We start from the raw sequence: 20,580 nt of genomic DNA, 5'->3' as shown, positions 1-20,580 counted from the left end.
AGGTAATGTCAGAGAAAAAAATATTGAAAGGCACCTGGGAGCTATGCTGATAAGATTGGGAAAGGAGCAATGTTTCAATAAGGGAAGAATATGTCATGGAAGCTACAGAGAATGGATTTTACTATGGGTGAGGAAATTCTTGACCTATGAACCAGGAGGTCACGGTTCGATTCCCGGTCAGGACACATGCCCGGGTTGCAGACTCCATCCCTAGTAGGGGGCATGCAGGAGGCAGCCAAATCAATGATTCTCTGTCATCATTGATGTTTCTATTCCTTTCTCCCTTTCCCTCCCTCTCTGAAATCAATAAGAACATATTTTTAAATTTTTTTAATAAATTAAAATCTTCCCCACTCCACACAATAGTAATGATTATTTAGTTTCATTCCACTTTTTGAGCAGGATACACAGAAATATTTTGGGGATTAGGAAGGTGTGAAGCTGAAATAAGAATTCCTAGGGGCACAATTGCCAAGTGGAGAGAAAAAATTAAGATGATCAATTTGTTTCTTTTGCTGATCAGAGTCACTACAAATATATCTGATTTTTAAAAACCTCTTTCAAAACTGCAGCTAACATACCAGAGATAAATGAGCTCATATCACCATTCAGCACCCTAATTTTGGCAAGGAAGAAACAAAGAGTATGTGGATGCCCAGAGATTGGTGGCCAACGTCCTTGCCCACAGGGATACCATACATGAGGGTACAGAAGAGCTTTAAACCCTGTTGGTCAGAAACCAAATCTTTGGTTGTTTCTTTTTATGTGAGCCAAATTAAAACCAAATTAAAAAGTACCCACCTACTGACCCAACCAGATAAAACTATGGATACACAGGCTGCAGGCTACAACACCAGGAAGAAATTTAAAAATAGATAAACTCAGCTGCAAATTTTCTTTACTCCAAACTCTGTGGAGGTTGTTTGTTGGTTTTTCAGAGATGAAGGGAGAGAGAGAGATAGAAACATCAATGATAAAAGAGAATCATTGATTGGCTGCTTCCTGCATGCCCCCCACTGGGGATAGAACCCACAACCCAGGCATGTGCCCTGATCAGGAATCAAACCATGACCTCCTGGTTCACAAGTCAATACTCAAACACTTAATCATGCTGGCCGGGTCATCTCTGTTCTTCTAGCAAAAGATAAGTTGTTGCTGCACTTGGTATTCCTGAGCTGCATATTTTCCAGAGTGAAGTTCATGTGTCAAAGTAGGCATCACGACCAGTCTCCACCAGACCAAGCACGTGAACATGTCACCCCTCAGTGCCTCACCACACACAGCAGAAGTCAGACTGTGCCTCCACCGGCTAGGACTTGAAGAAAACCAGAATGCTCTAACATATGACAGTATGTAATATCTTAAATGGCAGCAGAAGGCAGGGCCAGTGTAGAAAATGTTGCTGCTGCTATTTAGCAAACACTCATAGGGCACTTGTTATATGCTCAGCAATTTTCTAAGCACTTTACAAATATTAATTCATTTAACCTTTCCAACAGTGCTTATGAAATAGGTACATTTATCACTATCCCCATTTTACAGATGAGGAAACTAAGGCACAGATAAACACAGAGCTAGACACTGGCAGAGCCGGGAATTGAATCTAGGCAATCTGGCTCAAGGTCTGTGCTCTTGACTACCATGCTACACTGCCTCTCACTTGATTTTGTTTGTCTTCCCTGTGTTTATTGTTGGGGGAGGAGAACCAAAACACAAACATTCACATCCAGTAAGAAACAGGAAGGGCACACAGACAGACACTCTGTCCTCGGCATGACTGGCACAGTCTCTCCCTAAAGTCAAGTTACATGAGAAGCCAAATCACAATGGGAACCATGGTATTGACTTACTCTGAGAAAGTCCTGTCATAAACCAGAAATACCCAGCATCCATGTGATCAGCACATTCTCTGTCACCACCAGGATGGTCTCACGAGACTGAAAGTCAAGTCAAAGGCTCAGAACAGACGGACTGAAGCAGCCACCTCCCCATGTATAGCCTTGCTGAAGGGCCTGGAAGGCACTGAAGCTTCATGAGTCCTGCCAACACGTGGAGCAAGGACTCTGGTCCCCATTTTGCAGAAAAGGATACTGATGCCTCCTGTTTTTGTTACAAGCTGCACTGCTGTGCAAAGAAAGCACCCTGCTCCTCATGGTTGTAACTAAATTCATGGGATATAGAGGGGACATAGTATAGATATGGAATGTGTAGTAGGCCTTGCAGTCAGACAAACCCAAGATCAAATCTTGTCCCCGCCATTGTGTGACACTGTGCAAGTCACATCCTGAGCTCTGATTTCTTCATCTGCAGGGAGAGGGAAGAATACAACTCCCTACCTCATGGGGTTACTGGGAGATTAGAGACAATACTAAAAAACTGCCTAACACTTGGCACATTGCAGTTATTTAAAATAAAAGTAAAAGTTGCCTGCTTGCCCCACTCGGGATCTTTTCCCTTCCCTTGTGGGATGGGTGATATGGATGTGATCTCCCTTTCTCTCCTGCTCTTTCAATGGTACCATTGTGCTTACAGTCCCCTGAACACAAAAATCCCTTCACCCCAACCAAGTCAAATTCTGTGATATTTCACATATTAATGCTATTAGCCAGGTTCTCCCTTGTTTTTCTAGAAAGTGCTTTACCAAACTCCTATTCATCTTACAAAACCCCACTCAAGCAGCACTGACCCCATGATGCCTTTCCAATCATTCCCTCCTCTGTGCCTCATGTGCACATCAGTTATTACACTAAGAACACTGAAAGATAAATGAATAACCACATGGAGGGTTCATATATACCAGTACACAGAGGTATGAAACAGGGATTGCTAAAATACTTAAATATGCCCTTGCCCTTTGGTAAACAGCTTCTCTCCCAAGATCCCAAGTGTCTTCACACCACCCCAATTTTCCAAGCTCCTCCATTAGGATCCCCTGAACTTCCCCACAATCCAACAATGAAAAGGTTCTCCCTGGCAAAGCTGGTGTCCCTTCAGTACAGGGTATTATACACATTTAAATATCACCTCTGTCTACGTGAATAATTGATATGCATACTTTTTGGAACAGGACAGATATTCATTACTGGATAGGATGCTCTTTGAGGGCACACAACTTCTCAGCATCCCAGTCCCTCCACCCAGGGCAAGCTCACGGCAAATGCTGAATTGATTCACAGTGTCTCCTATCTTTCTCCCTTCTCAGCCATGACCTGGCACATAATAGGCCTTCAATAAGTATTTGCTGACCAACAGCCCCACTGTGTGCAAATGTAAAGTCAAACCTAGTTTGACTCCCACCTCCCCTGGCTACTCAATCCATCTTTCTGACCCTAGTCCATCTAGCTGCTCCTCTAGTCCATCCTCACCCCCTTCCAATGACCGGACCTAGAGGCGAGCCCTTTGCTCCACACACCCAATGTTCTCTCAATGCTGACAAGTGCAATCCACATTCTCCAGAGATTGTTATGGAAGGAGGAGGGGGGGCACACAGGGAGGTCCTCATTGTGGTCTAGGAATATGGGAAGATGTTTCCTCAAAGCACACAAAATGCAGTAGTTAAATATAAAAACTTATCCCTTTAAAAGTTAACCAAAGCTGTTAAAATAAAAAAAACCTCTTGTATTTTTATAACCTACTGAGGCTTTAAAAACAGCTACACACCCAAATGATTCACTACCTCTTCCCTCCCCATCCAGTGAAGTGGGAAGGATAGCGTTTACTTTCCTGGATATTAATGATGGGGAGGTGACTACTCCCAGTAGCACAGTTGGTTTACATCACGGCCAGGCCTAAATTCTAGCCTCGAGAATCTGGTGTCCTCGAGTCAGCTCACCTCATTTACACACCAGCGTATGGACTAGGATGTAAAACACACCGTGTAACCCTGTCACTCGCCATTCCCTGATGCTGCTGTCTCCTCCAGGGTAGCGCTTTCCACTCTCTGAGAGTGTGGGTTTGTTTACTTTGTTCTCTGTCTCGCTCCTTCGTAGACTGCGAGCAATATGAGGTCCTGACTTTACCTGTCTCCTTCATCTCTACATCCCCAGCACCCAGAACACAGCACACATAATTAACTTTGAAAAGAAAAGGGGATTTGGAGTCAGACCCAACATTGACTCCTTCCATCCTTAGCTACCAGCAGCCTAACCATGAACAAAATAACTAACCCTCTCTAATTAATTTATTCATTCTTAAAATCCAAATAATAACACCTATTTTTAATGTGTTTTGGAGAAATTAAAAAAATAATACTTGTCCATACAAAATAAGCAGCCAATAAATGCCTGCTTGTTTCTTTTTCTACCAGTTCCCAGCTGTGTTTCCTTCGCCAGCCACCCACCCCCAAATGGCTTCTTCTCCTATCAATCACCTCTCCTTGCCTGCAGCACTTGGGACCACAAATATGCCCTTCTCCTTCTCTGACTGTCAACCCTCCCACAGACCCCTTCCGAGACAGGTGTCTACAACTGGGACTCATGCAGAGCGCCCACCTGAAGTCAACCACATTTTCATGTCTGCCCAGCTTTGCCCTACTTCCCAGCAAGAACAAAGCAGGTGACGCAGGTAGTGACTCAGCAAGGCCTTCCTTTTTTTTTTTTTTTTCCAAGTCATCTTAAACATGGGACATAACCTAAAATCACGAACTCACAGAGTTCAGTTCTGAACAGTCTACAAAGCCCAGTTCATCACGCCCAGCTTTCTGTTTTGATAGATATGGAATCTGTGTTCTAGAGACTGGCAATGTCTTAGCCAAAAACAAACTCCCACATATTCCCCAAAGATCAGAAACAGCAGCATGATTCCAATTATATCCTAAGAAAGGGCACTGGCTTGCCTATCACTTTCCCTCATCTCAGAAATGACTCCTTATGTCTCAGAACTTAAATTATTTCTGATTCCATTCCAGGCTAATATATTCTCCCCATTACTAAATATTCTGTATCATTCTATGTTACAGAAAATTTCTGCAAGTTCAATGAAGTACAATTTACACACTAGAAATAAATTTGTAAATGTTTTAAATTATAAGGGATGAAATAAGAAAAGAGCAATGGACTAGAAGCGAGGAGTTATGGAGTCTAGACTTGGCTCTCCCACTAACTACTAATGTGACCTTGAGTGAATCCTTCTCCCCTCCAGGTCCCCTTTTTCTCAGAGTAAAAAATGAGACTGTTGGACCAGAGTCTCTCCAAGTTGCAATAAGCTGTGTCTATGTGTCTCATCATCACCTTCAATACAATATTATCACCCACTATACAAAATAATTAGACTGTGAATCATAAAGCTCATAATTTTCCCATAGTGCAAATGGGTCTATATCCTTTAGCATGGGATTAGTGTCCATCAATGCATTGCAACGCTTTTCAGAGACAAGGGTCTCATTTATGCAATCATGCCACACAGACTTTGTAAAGAGCATAGAGTAAATGTTGCCAGATTGATGAAGTTTTATAGTAATGCAATGCTATATAGGGTGACAATAGGACAGTGTTTTCATTATATCAAAATGTAGACTTCCCACTTCGGTGGATTTCTTCACAGTAATCCTTTTGTTCTAATAATCCTTCCATCCTTCAAACCCCTGCCTTATAAATTATGTGTAGAATTAGTTGTAGATCTTACAGGATATTCTTAATGGAAATACCTCTTTAATAATTTTAGAATAATTCTGATTTTTCCAACAATCCCTGAGAGACAAATCCAGTGAACAAGAGAGGTGATCCAGTTGGAAGTGATCATGTCAAAAATAATTGGCAAAAAAAAGTTATTACATAAAATTTCGGGGTGAGCATAAGTTGCAGAGCCTCGGCTGACCCCAGAGGCTCACTTAACAAGAGGGAAACTCAATGGATTTCTAGACAGTACCAGGTTTGCAGTAAGTCACACTATCACTTCCTAAAGCTGCCAAGAAAACTCAAGATATGGATTCTCCTGTTTCCTACTGCTCCTTTCCAAAAAAAAAAAATAATTAATAAAAAATGTCAGGCAATCCAAGCACAGTCATTGGAATATATCTTCAAAGAAGATAACACAGGTTTTCCCGTTTTCTTTCCCTAGTAAGCACTCATAAAATAAATTAATGTAAAAGACCTTGTGCAGTAAACTTTTCATAACAGTGTTATTTATAAGAGCAGATAATCGACAATCCATACTCAAATTTTAAAAATAGTATTCCACACAATGGAATATGTGAGTTGCCATTAAAAATATGACAATTATAAAATAATCTGGAATTATTTATGAATATTCAATGGAGAAAAAAGAGCAAACAAAACTGCCCAGTAAGAATATGCATAAGGAAAGATTGGTGAACAACATCTTAAATATATACCTTCTTTTGAATAATGATGATAGCCAACAGCTTAACAGCATGACTCAGGACTCCTCCATGAGAGTCTGGAAATATCTGTGGAACTATGATAACGATATAGTGGTTTAAATAGAACAAGGCAATCAGAAAGTCCAGAAAAAAAACAAAGACTGTATGAGAAAGCAGGAACCAAATTTAAAACCAGTCCAAAATAAAAGTTTGATGGAGCTTCAATAAGAAATATACATTACAAACAGGCAATAGAAAAATTAGAAAGACAGGTTATAGTAGAAAATACTTAATTTTCTTGTCCCAACCAAAAGGAAAAAATACAACCTTAAATTCTAATACACACACACACACACACACACACAGAGATGTTATTTAGTTATTCTAGAACTAAAACAAACAAAACCTATGATAATTTTGTACAATTAGAGCAGAATTAGAAAGATCTGTTACATTGCAATGCTAAGGGAAAGTTCAGTCCCCTGTAAATGCTTAAAGGTGGTGACCTCAGAGGCCTAGAAAGGAAATGAAACCACAGCACATGAGTTAGCCCAGTGTTGAGCAATATTTACCTAGAAATCATCATGTAAATGTTGATTGTTTTCAGCTTTTAAAATCAACCCACGAGCAGAAGACTCAGTTATGGTTACAAAACGTTATACAACTGCATGTATACATGTATTCATTATAAACATTGGAGATGCAAAACGTAACTTAAAATATAACTGACAAACTGTAAGAGAAGAAGTGGGAGAGGAACCCCAACATCTTTCCCTCACAAAAAGATGAATGAAGAGATACTGCCAAAGTTTACATAACAAACAAAAAAAATGAGATGTGTGCACATTATGTTAACTTATAAAAGAAACTAACAGAGTAAATCAATCATGTAAATGTCAAAAATTGGGAAATACCAGTGGGTGTGAAGACCTAGTCTTTGGCTATTATAAAAGCCAACACACATATATAAAACTAACAACTCAAAAACTAAAGATATAAGGGCAATATTAGAAGTACAATAATAACCACTCGAAGAATTAAAAACAAAATGCCGTTACAAGTGGGGAATGGGACTGGGGTGGGGAGAGATGAGACAAGAACTTCTTGGTGTGTGTTTTTTATAAATACTTTTTTGTATTTTTGTATTTTATTTTTATTATGAGCATTTCTTTTAACATTCTTTAAAATTTAAAAGAAAATAATATTTCCAAGGAAAACGGAATAGTTGCAAATAGCATGATGGAGAGGTCACAAAATTCAAATATGAACAGGCTTTCTTGGGAAAACCATCACAAAAATGTCACTCTCACGAGAGTCCCCTTTTAAGTGACTTTGTCCCTTTTTAAAAACTCCCCTCTTCTGCTTATCTCCCCACTCAAGCTCTTTAACTCTCTCCTGACATCTTCCTATAAAATCTTGAACATTCTATGCCCCTCAACTCTCTTCGCTGCCTTCCAAATAAAGAGCAGTCCCTAATGAAAACTCGGAAATATAAAGAATCCCTGAGGAAACCCTAAAATCAACAGACAGCTCAGGCTGCAGTCCTGTGGCCCAGAAGCGCACCCAGGCAGGAGGCTGGAGCTATAATTAGCTGCTTCTGGGCAGACAACAAGGACTCCTGTTCCCTGGAAAGGAGGTAATTAAAGGAGGCAGTTTTAGGCCTGAGGTGGTAAGTCTCAAGGAACTGTGGCTCCGGGCGATCCCAACCTGCACACTGAATGAGGAAATAGGAACCCACAGGCCTGGCCCTCCATTCCTGAACCGTTTCTAATTCTCCTCTCTGGTTTCTAAAGCCAGGGGAATGCCAGGCCTCACCCAATCACTTCTTTCTTCAGTCCCCTAGGACCCTTTCCTGGGCAGCCACTGTATACCAGGCATTGTGCTTGGTGCCACAAGGACAGAGAAGAATCGGACTGAACCCTGCCCTCATGGAGCTGACAGGCTAGACGGGCGTATAGAGAACTCCCAGATACCAGCTACCACGACAGGGAAGAAGTGACCCACATCAGGAAAGAAGGAAAGGAGGCAGCTGTCTGCTGGGAGGCCTGGGAGCACCTCCTGGAAGGTATGCAGAAGTGGACCCTGAGCATAGAACTGATATGAACATGTGAAGGTAAAGTGGCTTTCTAGAAGGTAGAAATGACAAGAGCAAAGTCAGCAAACTGGGGGTGTGTTGAAGGAAAGGAGCGTCGCCCACTGTGGATGAACAAGGGCAGGTAAAGATCATTTTTCATGACCCTCCTTTACAGATGCCTCCCACATACCATCACAAACTCTTTTTTTTTTTTTTTTTTTTACAAACTCGTATTAGACACACTCTCCAATCCCTACAACCACTCTATAGGGTAAGAACACCGCCCCCCCCCCCATTTGACAGATGAAGAATCTGAAGCACAGCCCAGAGAAACAGCATTCCCAAGGTCACAGAGCCATCAAGTAGCTGCACCAACTCAAAGTCAGGCCTTTTTTTAAATATATTTGTATTAATTTCAGAAAGGAAGGGAGTGGGAGAGAAAGATAGAAACATCAATGCTGAGAGAGAATCATTGTTCAGCTACCTCCCGCACACCCCACACTGGGGATCGAGCCTGCAACTGGGCATGTGCCCTGACCAGGAATCGAACCATAACCTCCTGGTTCATAGGTCGACACTCAACCACTGAGCCACACCATCCGGGCTCAATCCTTCTTGGATACACATGAAGTCCTGGCCCTTTACTTGGTCATCATGGCATCTGAACCAAGATTAGTGCTGGGATTCATTACTTAAATATAGCTGTGCACTGCATGCCTTGGCCCATGTTTGTAAGTTTGTGACACATTAGTAAGTGTTCACCTGACTACCAGTTACCCAGATACTCCCATGAGAATTTTCCATGAATTCTTCAAAACTTTCCAGCTCATGAATGTAAGGGTACTTGTCAGGCATGCCCTCACCCATCCTTAGAAGCCTCATACCGTCATAAGAGGTAACTTATACTGGGGATAAGCATTTGAAGGCAGACGAGAGAAGTCCTTTACTCATACATCTGGCAAATATTGTACTGAGCAATTAGCTGGCATAGGCACCATGCTGGGTTAAGTGCCTGGAGATAGAACTGAATAACAACTGCGGGTTGCCCTCAAAATATTCAGCCTATGGCCAGGTAATGTTCCATTGTGCAAATGGACAGCAGTGTTTTTATCCATTTGTCTATTGATGGGCACTTGGGTTGCTTCCATAGCTTGGCTATTGTAAATTAACGCTGCCATAAACATTCTTTCAAATTTGTGTTTTGGGCTTCTTCGGGTATACGCCCAGAAATGGAACCCCTGGGTGATAAAGCAAAATCTTACCATTTGCGAAAGCATGGATGGACCTAGAGGATATTATGCTAAGCAAAAAAAAAGCCAATAAGAGGAAGGCAAGTACTCTATGATTTCACTTATGTGTAGAGTCCAAAAAGCAATATAAATGAATGAACAAAAAACTGAAACAGACACATAGACACAGAGAACAGACTGATGGTTGCCAGAGGGGAGAGGGATTGGGGGACTGGGTGTAAAAGGTGAAGGGATTGAAAAGTACAGATTGGTAGTTACAAATATTCAGGGTGATATAAAGTACAGCATAGGGAATATAGTCAATAATATTGTAATAACTATGTATAGTTCCAGTTGGGCACTGAAAATATCAAGGGGGATACTTTGTAAAGCATATGATTGTCTAACCACTATGCTGTATACCTGAAACTAATACAAAACAAACTTGAATGTAAACTGTAATTGAAAAAAATGTTTAAATTAAAAGAAATATTTGGCCTATTAAGAGGGCATGGACCAGAAAATTATTAAACAAATGTTAGAACATTAAAACCATGCCACGCAGTCCTCATGCCCAGTCTCCTCACCAGCAGCCATGTGTGTTTCCCATAAGCCAGCATTCCTGGGCTGCTGTGATAAAATACTGAAACTCTTCAATGTTCAGCACTGCAACCAGCTGGAAGCGGTGGGAGAAAGATAAAATACCTGATAAGTTAGTAATACGCAGTGGAATCTATTTCATGCTGAAGGAGGGGGCAAAAGATAGAGATAAAAGGGAACTTTTTTCCAAGAGCTTCGAGTCTCTACTCTTCCTAAGCTTCCAATTACTAGAAGGTACCAGACGGAGCAACAGAGACCAAAGTACTGGGAATTTCCCAGCACTTTCTGGCTCCACACACCAAGGCACTGAATCCAGTTCTGCCAGCTTTGTCAAGATCATGGAGAGCAAAGAGATAGGCGGACCTTCCACATCTCAAGCCTAGAGATAACCAAATGTCATCCGTGCCTTTATCTACAGTTTCCTCTTCCTGGCAGACCCCTTGCCCACACCTCCCAGCTCACTTCTGCTTCTCCTTAGAGGTCAGCTCTGCTAGCTCCAGCCACAGTAGCCACACAGCAAATGCTTATGGAATTAGACAAGGCATCCCTGCTTTCTCCACCACTCTGCAAAAAAATAAAATAAAATAAAAAATAAATGGTGTAACAGCTTCCTATTAACTTTTAAGAAGTCCAAGAGACTCACTCCAACTCCTTATCATCTACAGTCCTGCACAGTAGGTCCCGGCCTGCCTTCCCAGTGCACTGCCCAGTGCGCTCAACCTGAGGGAGTCAATCATCCTTCAAAGCTCAGTTTAACTCCAACATGTTAAATGCACAATTCCCTGCTCAGAGAACCCCTTCCCCCTTCTTCTAAGCTCCCAAGGCACACTCCTGTCACTTTGATAGTTTACCTCTTCATGGGCACACGTCCTCCCACCTATTGGATGGGGAGCTCCCTATGGGCAAGTCCTCACGCCTAGGACACCTCCAGAGCCTAACAGTCATGGCGCACCATAGTTGCTTGGAAACTATGGAAGTACAGTTCTCATGGCTGGAAGTAGGCCATACAAAATGAAAAACCAGAGCCTCGCCAGTGCCCAATCCATACTTTTTTTTACCTAATGTGCTTTTTATTGTTTTGTGACCAGTTCCTCTAGTTAGATTCACATCTTGGCCAGTCAGATCCCCCATCTGACAGTCTCCCACCAAGAGGTACAGGATCTTTCTTTGAACACCTTCAATGACCAGAAATCTTCCACCACTTGATGCAATCTACCTGATTTTTGGGTATCTCTTATCATATATTCTTAAATACTGAGTTCACTCTATCTCCATGGGCTTTTTGGTTAAATCTCTAGGAGTGGCAGGTGAGTGGGGGTGAGCAGAGGGCCAGCTGGGGAAGTAGTGGAGCAGACAGCTGAGATCTCAAGTTCAAAATCAAGCAGAACTGGGTTCACACACCAGCCTTCCATTTTGGAAAAGGCATCAAACCTCCCAAGGGATCTCCTGGCTATAGAGGAGGAACAGAAATATAACTCAGGCAGAGTGTCCGGCATTTTGAGCACTCGATAAATGGCAGCTAGCATGGTAATTAGCTCTATTCCTGTCCCCCATTCCAGCTTGCCATGTAATCAGAGTGCTGATCACACCCCTGGCCTCTCTCTGATATCCGTACACCCCGTCCATAGGATGTTTTTGCAGAGCCTCAGCCAACATCCCATTCTATTTGCTGCTGGTTGGCAAGACTGGAAGCAAGAGCTAACCAGGCTTCCCATCCAAAGCCCTGGCACTGAGGGGACAGTGGAAAAACAGAGAAGTGCAGATTCTTTGGCTACTGCCTGCAAGGGTGCTGTCCACCACTCTGCCAAGGTGACGGAGGACACCAGATGCCCCAGCAGCTGCCTCAATCACTGGGAGCTGTCGACATGGCTCAAGCCTCTCCAATCACAGCCCCAAAAAACAGACAACAGGAAGGAGGGCAAAGGTGGGGAGGGAAAGAAAGACATAGCGCGTGATGCGGTGCTGCTCTCTACAGCCAGGCTGCCAAGTCACTCGCCACACTGTGACACGTCTGCCTCAGAGCACCAAGGACAGGGGTGCAGCCTCTTCACCCAGTTCCACTTCCTACCCATCACTGCAGGTTGCAAGCAGCTCTGGGTGCTAGAAGTCTGTCCTTGGGCAAAAGACCTGGGATCCAGCCCTGGCTGTGCATGAAACCCTCTGTGACCTTGGGGGGCTGAGCGACCTCTTGGAGCCTCACTTTCTTCATCTGTACAACAGGATACTGGCCTAGACTGCAGGATCTTTCACCAGGGATGCCTGTCAGCAATTTTTGTCTAACTACCTGTGACCAGTCCTATCTCTCAGAGATTCCGAATCAGAACTGGGGGCAGTGGGGCATGCATATATTTTTTTAAATTACCTGGCTATTTCTGAAGGTTACGAATCATCAGACTTAAGGACTCCTGTGCCCCTTCAGTTGAGGCCACTATGCTTCACCTTAGAGCAGTGAAAGAGTCGAACGACCCTTTCACAGGGGTCGCCTAAATACATCCTGCATATCAGATATTTACATTACGATTCATAACAGCAGCAAAATTACAGTTATGAAGTAGCAACGAAAATAATTTTATGGTTGGGGGTCACCACAACATGAGGAACTGTGTTAAAGGGTAGCGGCATTAGGAAGGTTGAGAACCACTGCCTTAGAGCCTGGCACACAACAGGTACTAAATAAATGTTTGCAGAGATTAATAAGACTCGAAAAAGAGACATCTCAGCATATGTTCACAATGAAACGTGCTTTAAATTCTGTAGCAGAGGCATAGCCCACGGTCCATGAGCATCCCAGCAAGAAGCCATTTATAATACTTGGACAGCATGAAGCAGAAAAAGATGAGGAACAGTGAGGAGGTAGATACCCTGTGGAGGAGAAAAATTACAAAATAGGATGTATGGCTTGGTCCCGCTTGGAGGCTCTGACAGGTCAGCAAACTATATATGTATGACCCACTAGCCAGGATGTTGTTTATATCTATGAGTTTAAAAAGAAAAAGAATATGTGATAGAGACCGTATGAGATCTGCAAAGCCCAAAATATTTACTATCTGGCCTTTACAAAAAAATGTTTGCTGATTCCTGGGCTAGAAAGATAGAGAGATGCACAGATACAATTATACACCAAATTTCATGTTGGTTATTGCAAGTGACTACAAGTGGTTTTTATTTTCTTCTCCGTATGTTCCTAATTTTCTTCAGTGACCATGAGTTCTTTATAAATTAAGATTGCAAAAATGGTCTTTCCCTTTGAGCAAGCCATTTCATGTCCAAATAATCTATCTTAGAAATAATCAGAGATGCAAATAAATAATTTGGTAAAAAGGTGTTCATCACAGTGCGATTTACGATGATGAAAAATTAGAAACTCAAATGTCAGCTATCAAAGTAGATGATTAAAAATTATTGTATATTCTTTTTTAAAAAAATATATAGTATTTTCTTTTTCTTTTTTTAAAACATTTTATTGATTTTTTACAGAGAGGAAGGAAGAGGGATAGAGAGTTAGAAACATCGATGAGAGAGAAACATCGATCAGCTGCCTCCTGCACACCTCCTACTGGGGATGTGCCCACAACCAAGGTACATGCCCTTGACCAGAATTGAACCTGGGACCTTTGAGTCCAAAGGCCGATGCTCTATCCACTGAGCCAAACCGGTTAGGGCTATTGTATATTCTTAAGATGGAATAATATAGTCATCAAAAACTACATGTATGGCCCTCGCTGGTGTGGCACAATTGGTTAGAGTGTCATTCCATACACCAAAAAGTGGCAGGTTCAATTCCCGGTTAAGGCACATATCCAGGTTGCATGTTCAATCCTTGGTCAGGGCATGTGTGGGAGGCAACCAATGGATGTTTTTCTCTCACATTGATGTGTATGTTTTCTCTCTCCCCCCCCCCACCCCCCGCTCCCTTTTTCCTTCCCTCCATCCCTTCCTTCTCTAAGATCAATTTTTAAAAAGCTACATGTATGAAGAATTCTCAATGCCATGAGAAGGTGCTCCTGCTCTACTGTTTGGTGAAATGGCAACACACAAAAAAATGTATATACAGGCCGAAACCAGTTTGGCTCAGTGGATAGAGCATCGGCCTGCGGACTGAAAGGTCCCGGGTTCGATTCCGGTCAAGGGCATGTACCTGGGTTGCGGGCACTTCCCCAGTGGGGGATGCGCAGGAGGCAGCTGATCGATGTTTCTCTTTCATCGATGTTTCCAACTCTCTATCTCTCTCCCTTCCTCTCTGTAAAAAATCAATAAAAAAAAATGTATATACAGAAAGACAACAAGTCAGTAAAATGTAAATGCACCAAAAAGTAATGAAAGAAACTACTCAAGAATATTAAAATTATAAACAATGTTTTATCTAAATAGTAGATTTATGACTGATTCTCATTTCCTTCTTTATTTGGTTCTGTGTATTTGAAATATTTTATTATGAGCATGTACTACTCTTAGAATAGCACACATACTGTAATAAAATTTGGGTTTGTTTTTGCTTTCACTTCTTCCTGAGGGATTGAGAGGAAGTTCAAGAGGAGGAGACAACTGTGCTGTATTTTGAGGGATGAGCAAGCTTTAGCCAGAGAAAAACAAAGGACCGTCGGGCCAACAGGAAATCACGTGCTAAGACTCACAGGCGCGCAAGATGATCTGACTAGTAAAACACTCAGGGTAGCTGAAGCATAGAGTGTGAATGGCAGGGAGATGATGGCAGGGTGAGGGTGTACATGGGAAACGATTTTACCCTTTCACATGGGAGATGGTGGGGAAGAAGGCAGGAGGAGAGATACTTCCCTTAAAGCAGAATCAGGGATTGTGCTGAACAAGAGAACAGATAAATATCTTCCACTCAGTTACACACACAAAACAGTTTTCTTTTTCTCTTACCAGGGTTATACATATATTTGTGCCTAGAAATTTGATTAATGGGGAAATCAAGCCAACACATTCTTATTGCCCCAGGCATTACTAGAGAGCCATTCTGACCTCCTCCTAAAACTGGACCCAACAATCCCCTATGTTGCTTCACAGGTTACTTCTGATCATCAGGCACAAGTGCCAGGCAAAGGGGAGCAAGGCCTGATGGACCCAAGACAGGATGAGGTTGAGTTTAAGAGGAAGAAAGGGAAGAAAGCCTCACACATGGGGGGCAGGGGGATGAGGTAAGACAGAGCCAGGATGGTGGCTTCTCCAGCCGGAGGTCATGATCTTGGAGGAGAGAAGAGGATGCAGAGAGGCTGTGCTGAAGTCCCCTTCACGCTGGATTCCTGGCAGAATGAGAATGTGCTTCCTGTAAATCAGGAGGAATGCTGCTGGCAGGAGGCACTCAGACCTGCTCAAGAGGACTTTAAATGGAAATATGAGAGCAAGCGAGAAACCTCTAAGTGCTGAACAATGAATGCATCGGGCAAACAAATATGTCCCAGATACAGGCACTACAGAAGGGCTGGGGCTCTGGACTCGCACGAGAAACCAAGAGAGAGAGAGGCCAGCCTGGATAGCCCTTCAAGTCCCCAGTGGCCCTGGAACCAAAACAGAAAATGAGCTGCAGAGCTGAGGCCAGAGCCTGGGAGGAGGAGATCACAGTGCTACCATGGAGGAGTGCCTGTCAGAGGTTATGCATAAGCCAGAGAGGGAGGTTCCCTCTGAAGGTAGAAGCGACCTAGAAGGAGGCTGTCATGGAGGGTTCAGCACAGGCTTCAGTGGTGGCCAAGTCAAGAGCATGGGGATCAGCATGCTTCCATGGTTCACAGGGAATGGGGAGAATTGAAGCTGATAAGGGCTCACATCAAGGCTCTCAAAAATGTCTCTCTCTTTCTTGGTGGCCAAACATGTCTGTATGTCTAGAGAGCCAGCAAGCTGCAGCCCTGCTGGTGGGACACTTCCTCCGCATATTGTGCATACACACCTTTACAACAATACTTCACCCACTGTCCAATTTGGTCTGCATGTCTATTTACTGTGCAGACCACAACCTCCTAGATGCCAACATAGTACCCTATTCAACTTATTCTCCCAGACCCTGAAATGATAAGCGATGAACATGAAGACCACAAATGTCCATGCTGCGTAAGTCAGGTACAACTCTCTTTCTGCAAAAGGAAAAGTGTCTAACAAACTCTCAGTAACTGACCAACAGTGTGGCCCACAGTTAAGGGACCCAGAGAGATAAGTGATCATGAGGAGTTTAATTCTAACCAAAGAAGAGCAATTGGATGCAGGGCAGAAGACAAGCACTGGAAGATTGACACGATTGTTTTTAGTTATGATCTAAAGAAAGGGAGATTCTGGGACGTTGGAAAAGAAAACAGTAGCCAGCAACCAGAAAGGTACTCAGAGTAGACCCTGGGTAACAGAGGAAAGAGATCAATGAAAGCGTGTGGAAAAAACATGAGTGATAGGCCTACCTAAGGTACAGCATGAGCAGGGGAGCTAGGACTGCCAGAGAGAGGGGAGGAGGAGCTGAAGAAAGGGGACTGTGGGACTCGCTAGGGACAGATTTCCCAATGTGTCTCTTTCTTCCCATCTGTGAAATGAGGCAAATCCCTGAGTCTCTCCAACCACACACAGGCTAGGAAGTGAGGAGAGCGCCTGGACACCCTGGGAGCTCCATCCACTGACTTAAAACTTCTGCCCAAATGAGACCACAGGAGCCTGGCTCTCCTCACAATGGTGCTCCTGTGTCCACCCCATTGGAGCTCCCAGGGCCACCCGTGCCAGAGAACATGAAATGAAAAGACTGCACTGAATTGACCCTGCTCAGCAACATTTTTATGGACTCGTATACACTATGCACTTGTCACACAGTCCCATCCTCCCAGCATCCTTAACCCTCCTCAGGTAGCAGACCTCACAGTCTTTCCCAGGATGACTTCCCTGACTCCTGTGGGCAGCTCCACTATCCCTCGTTCTTTTCCACTATCCCTCATTCTTCTCCAGCCCTTTGATGCTTCCCTGTAACGCCATGCACTTCTCTGATATTTCGTAACCAGGAAGTGCCTTCCCAGCAACCAGCAAGGTGTGCTGGCACTTCAATCCTTAATAGATAACATCAGCATTCCCACTTTACAGATGAGAAAACTGAGGCTTGTGGAAGACCTTATCTCCATCTTCCCCAGGACCACCCCAACATGTAGCCAAGCCTCTCCCAGTTCCTGAACCAATCAAGAAAGATACAGCAATCATATCCAGTCTTTTCTAATCTAATTTCTTTGCTGCTGAATAAACCCAGTAACCAAGGTGCCAAGGACAATCCTAGGTTTTCATCATATCACTGTCTTTCACTCTCTTGTGCTGGTCCAGAGTGCAGAACCATGAATGTGTCCCAAGGCTTCAGTCCAAAGCAGATGCCATCACCCTGGCCAGACTCCTCAGCCATATTCCAATGCTAGCACCTACCTCACTTTAACCAGCCTTCCCTCCCAGGTCAGGAGGCTCTCCAGTGGTGGGGACTACGAGTTCTCACCTGCACTATAAGCATGACCCTCTCTGGGCTGGCTGACCCAGTCAACCATCACTGGTCTACCCCCAGGCCTGCTATCCCTTCCAACACCAAGCTCTGGGCCACCCAGCCCCTTCTACTGGCCCCCTCCTCTTCAGATCCATTCCCTGTCAACCCCAAACTTGCACCTGGTAAACAGGTTTGCCCCTTTTCCAACTTCCATCCTTCCATTTATTCGTTATGTTCTTCTATTACTAGACAAGTTGATCTGCTTCAAATGATGCCTCAGAGAGGTCAGGTGACTTGCCCAAGACCACACAACTAATAAGTGGCAGAGCTGGGTCTCGAACCCAGCTTTCCTAATTCCAAGCCATGTGTTTGTTCCACTAATTCCCAATTACTTTGCACTGCAAACTCAGGAAGCCACCTATGCATGAGAGGGTGGGGACCACATCCTATTCTCTTTAGTAATTATTACAAGGGCTAACAATCAGGAAGTAAGCACTGAGGACCAGGTACATACTAAGCACTTTATCTTCAGCCTTAGGAGGTGTTACTGTCCTCATTTTCAGGTGAGAAAATGAAAAAGTAATTTACTCAAGGTCTGACTAACTAAAGCCCATGCTTGCAGACTACGACAGTGCTACAACACCTCTAGTTCAAATGCAATTCCAAGTGCACGCAGTAATCAAAATTATGGGTTAACTGAATAAAAAAATGTTGTTGGAGACAACCAAATGCAAGGTGCTGGAAAATAAATTTGAGACCAGATCAGGTAAAGCTGATGAATGCTAGCTATCATTCTGCAGTAAAACTAAAAGTAATATTGTTCTTAGACAAGCTCCAGTAACAGTGAGCAACAAATTGTAAGTCAAAATTCTTGCTTTGACTCTAGCTTTGCTCTTGACAGCTGTGTGACTCTGGGCAAGTCCTTCCCACTGTCCTTGATCTCATTTCCCTATCTGTAACAAACAAGCAAACCAGCAGCTGCACTAGATCGTGGTTCTCATGAATATTGACACCACCCATGAGCTTGTCAGAAATTCAAATTCATGATCAGAATCTCTGAGAAGGGGCCCAGAAAACCCTCCAGGGTGACTCTGGTGCTCCTTCAAGCTTGAGAACCACTAGATTAGATGATCTCTATGATCCTCCAAGCTCTGTCCCTCTGAGAACCTTAAGTTTCCTCAGCGTAGCATCATCAAGCTCCTCCCAGCTTTGCTCCTCCGATATTGATCAAGCATGAACTTCTGGCTCTTTCATCTGGCCATGTCTGACACTTCCTCCTGTGATTAATATAGAAGGCCCCAAGGAACGAACAGTCTATTCTACTGCACTACTTTTTTCCATTTACCACCTCAGCGGTAAGCATTCTGTCACTATATTAAAAAATAAAATAAAGACATTAGCAAGGAAGTAACACTATGAGCACTGTAGCATCCTGGCACCATCTTAAAAAAAAGAAAATAAAAGAGGGTTTATCCTGGAAGCAAGTCAGTAAGGAACTGCCATATAATCTAAGACGGTACCTTTCCAAGCCCAGCTACCTCTTTAGTACAAACCAGCTGAAGGAACAAGAGAGCATTTGCTTTGTACTCCAATGACATGTTTAAATGAAACAAACCATTTCATCCTTAGTCCTTGTATGTCCAAAAAAAAAAAAAAATTCCAGATAAACCTTATAAGAATGAAAACTCATCCCAAAGAATACTATTTTCTCTGTGCAAACTATCAACAAATAGACTGTTCATTGCTGCAAACCTGAAATAGTGCCTGAAAGTGTAGTGTGGAATATGAAAGAATTAATGAGCAAATGAATAAATGAATGAATGAATGAATGAATGAATGGGAACCTTCCCAGTGCTGCTACGAGGATGTGTATAGATGAGCAAGTTAAAATCCTATTCTAAAGGAACTAAGTTTGAGGTTAGTGTGGGCGATGTCAAAACTGTCCACCCATCCATGCATCCAAGCAACTGCCCATTCATTCAACAAGTGTTCACTGTGCATCTGCCAGATTCCAGGCAGGAATGAGTGTTTTAAAGAAGTTAAAAGCCCAAAATAAGAAAGGCACATAGATAACTATACAAGGTGGAAAGTGCTCAGTGCCATTCTTTCTCTACAGATAAAGGGCCATTAATTATTTCTTGCTGAGGGGCAAAGTGTGGAAATCAAGGTCAGCTTCATGGAGGAGGTGCTGTGAACCCTGAAGATCAATTTGGATTTAAACAGGTGATGGTGGCAGGGAACAGCAATCAGAATGAGGAAATGTGACTAAGGCAGGAATGAGCGAAGACAATGAAAATGAGGTTCCAAAAGTCAGCTGGTCCCATGAATGGCAAGATAAAAGCGATAATATGAGGAGACACTAAATAGATCAGTGGTTGCCAGGGGTTGGAGTGAAGGAGGGAGGCATGAATGGGCAAATGACAGAGGATTTTTAGGACAGTGGAAATACTCTGTATAACATGATGATAAATATATGTCATTATACATTCGTCCAAACCCACAGACTGTACAATACCAAAAGTGAACCCTAATGTAAACTATGGATTTTGGGTGATAATAATCAAATGTGACAAATGTACCATTCTGGTAGGAGATGTTGATAACGGAGGAGGCTCTGCATGTTCAGGGGCAGAAAGTATATGAGAAATCTCTACACCTGTCTCTCAATTTTGCTGTGAACCTAAAACTATTCTTAAAAAAATAAAGTCTTTAAAATTAACAAATAATCTTTAAGAATATACAGAGTTTACTTCTCTGGGGTTCTGCCACTGCCTTCACTGCCCTCAGCATCTTCCTCCCAAACAGAGAGGGCTCCCTCCATCTCCTGGCACTGCACCCCATGCTGTGCACCTGCTTGCTGTATCTGGCTCCCCAGCTCCCATGCTTTCTCAGCTGCTCCTCCACGTCT

The 20,580-nt window shown here is 43.1% G+C and overlaps 1 protein-coding gene across 11 annotated transcripts in view; it reads right to left on the bottom strand.

Moving 5' to 3' along the window:
* LPP (LIM domain containing preferred translocation partner in lipoma) overlaps nucleotides 1-20,580 on the bottom strand; it is a 665,671-nt gene that overhangs the window by 617,854 nt on the left and 27,237 nt on the right. The window contains exon 2 of one of the 11 annotated variants that reach the window (XM_059687355.1): nucleotides 10,685-10,786. The exons of the other annotated variants lie outside the window; for them this stretch is intronic. The gene's annotated coding sequence lies outside the window, so the exon portion shown is untranslated. The remainder of the gene's footprint in view (nucleotides 1-10,684; nucleotides 10,787-20,580) is intronic. 11 annotated transcript variants of the gene reach the window in all.

This window comes from Myotis daubentonii, chromosome 3 (genome assembly GCF_963259705.1).
Source record: "Myotis daubentonii chromosome 3, mMyoDau2.1, whole genome shotgun sequence".
Taxonomy (NCBI): Eukaryota; Metazoa; Chordata; class Mammalia; order Chiroptera; family Vespertilionidae; genus Myotis; species Myotis daubentonii.
Note: the sequence above shows the minus strand (reverse complement) of the source record. Positions and strands in the feature narration are given on the sequence as shown.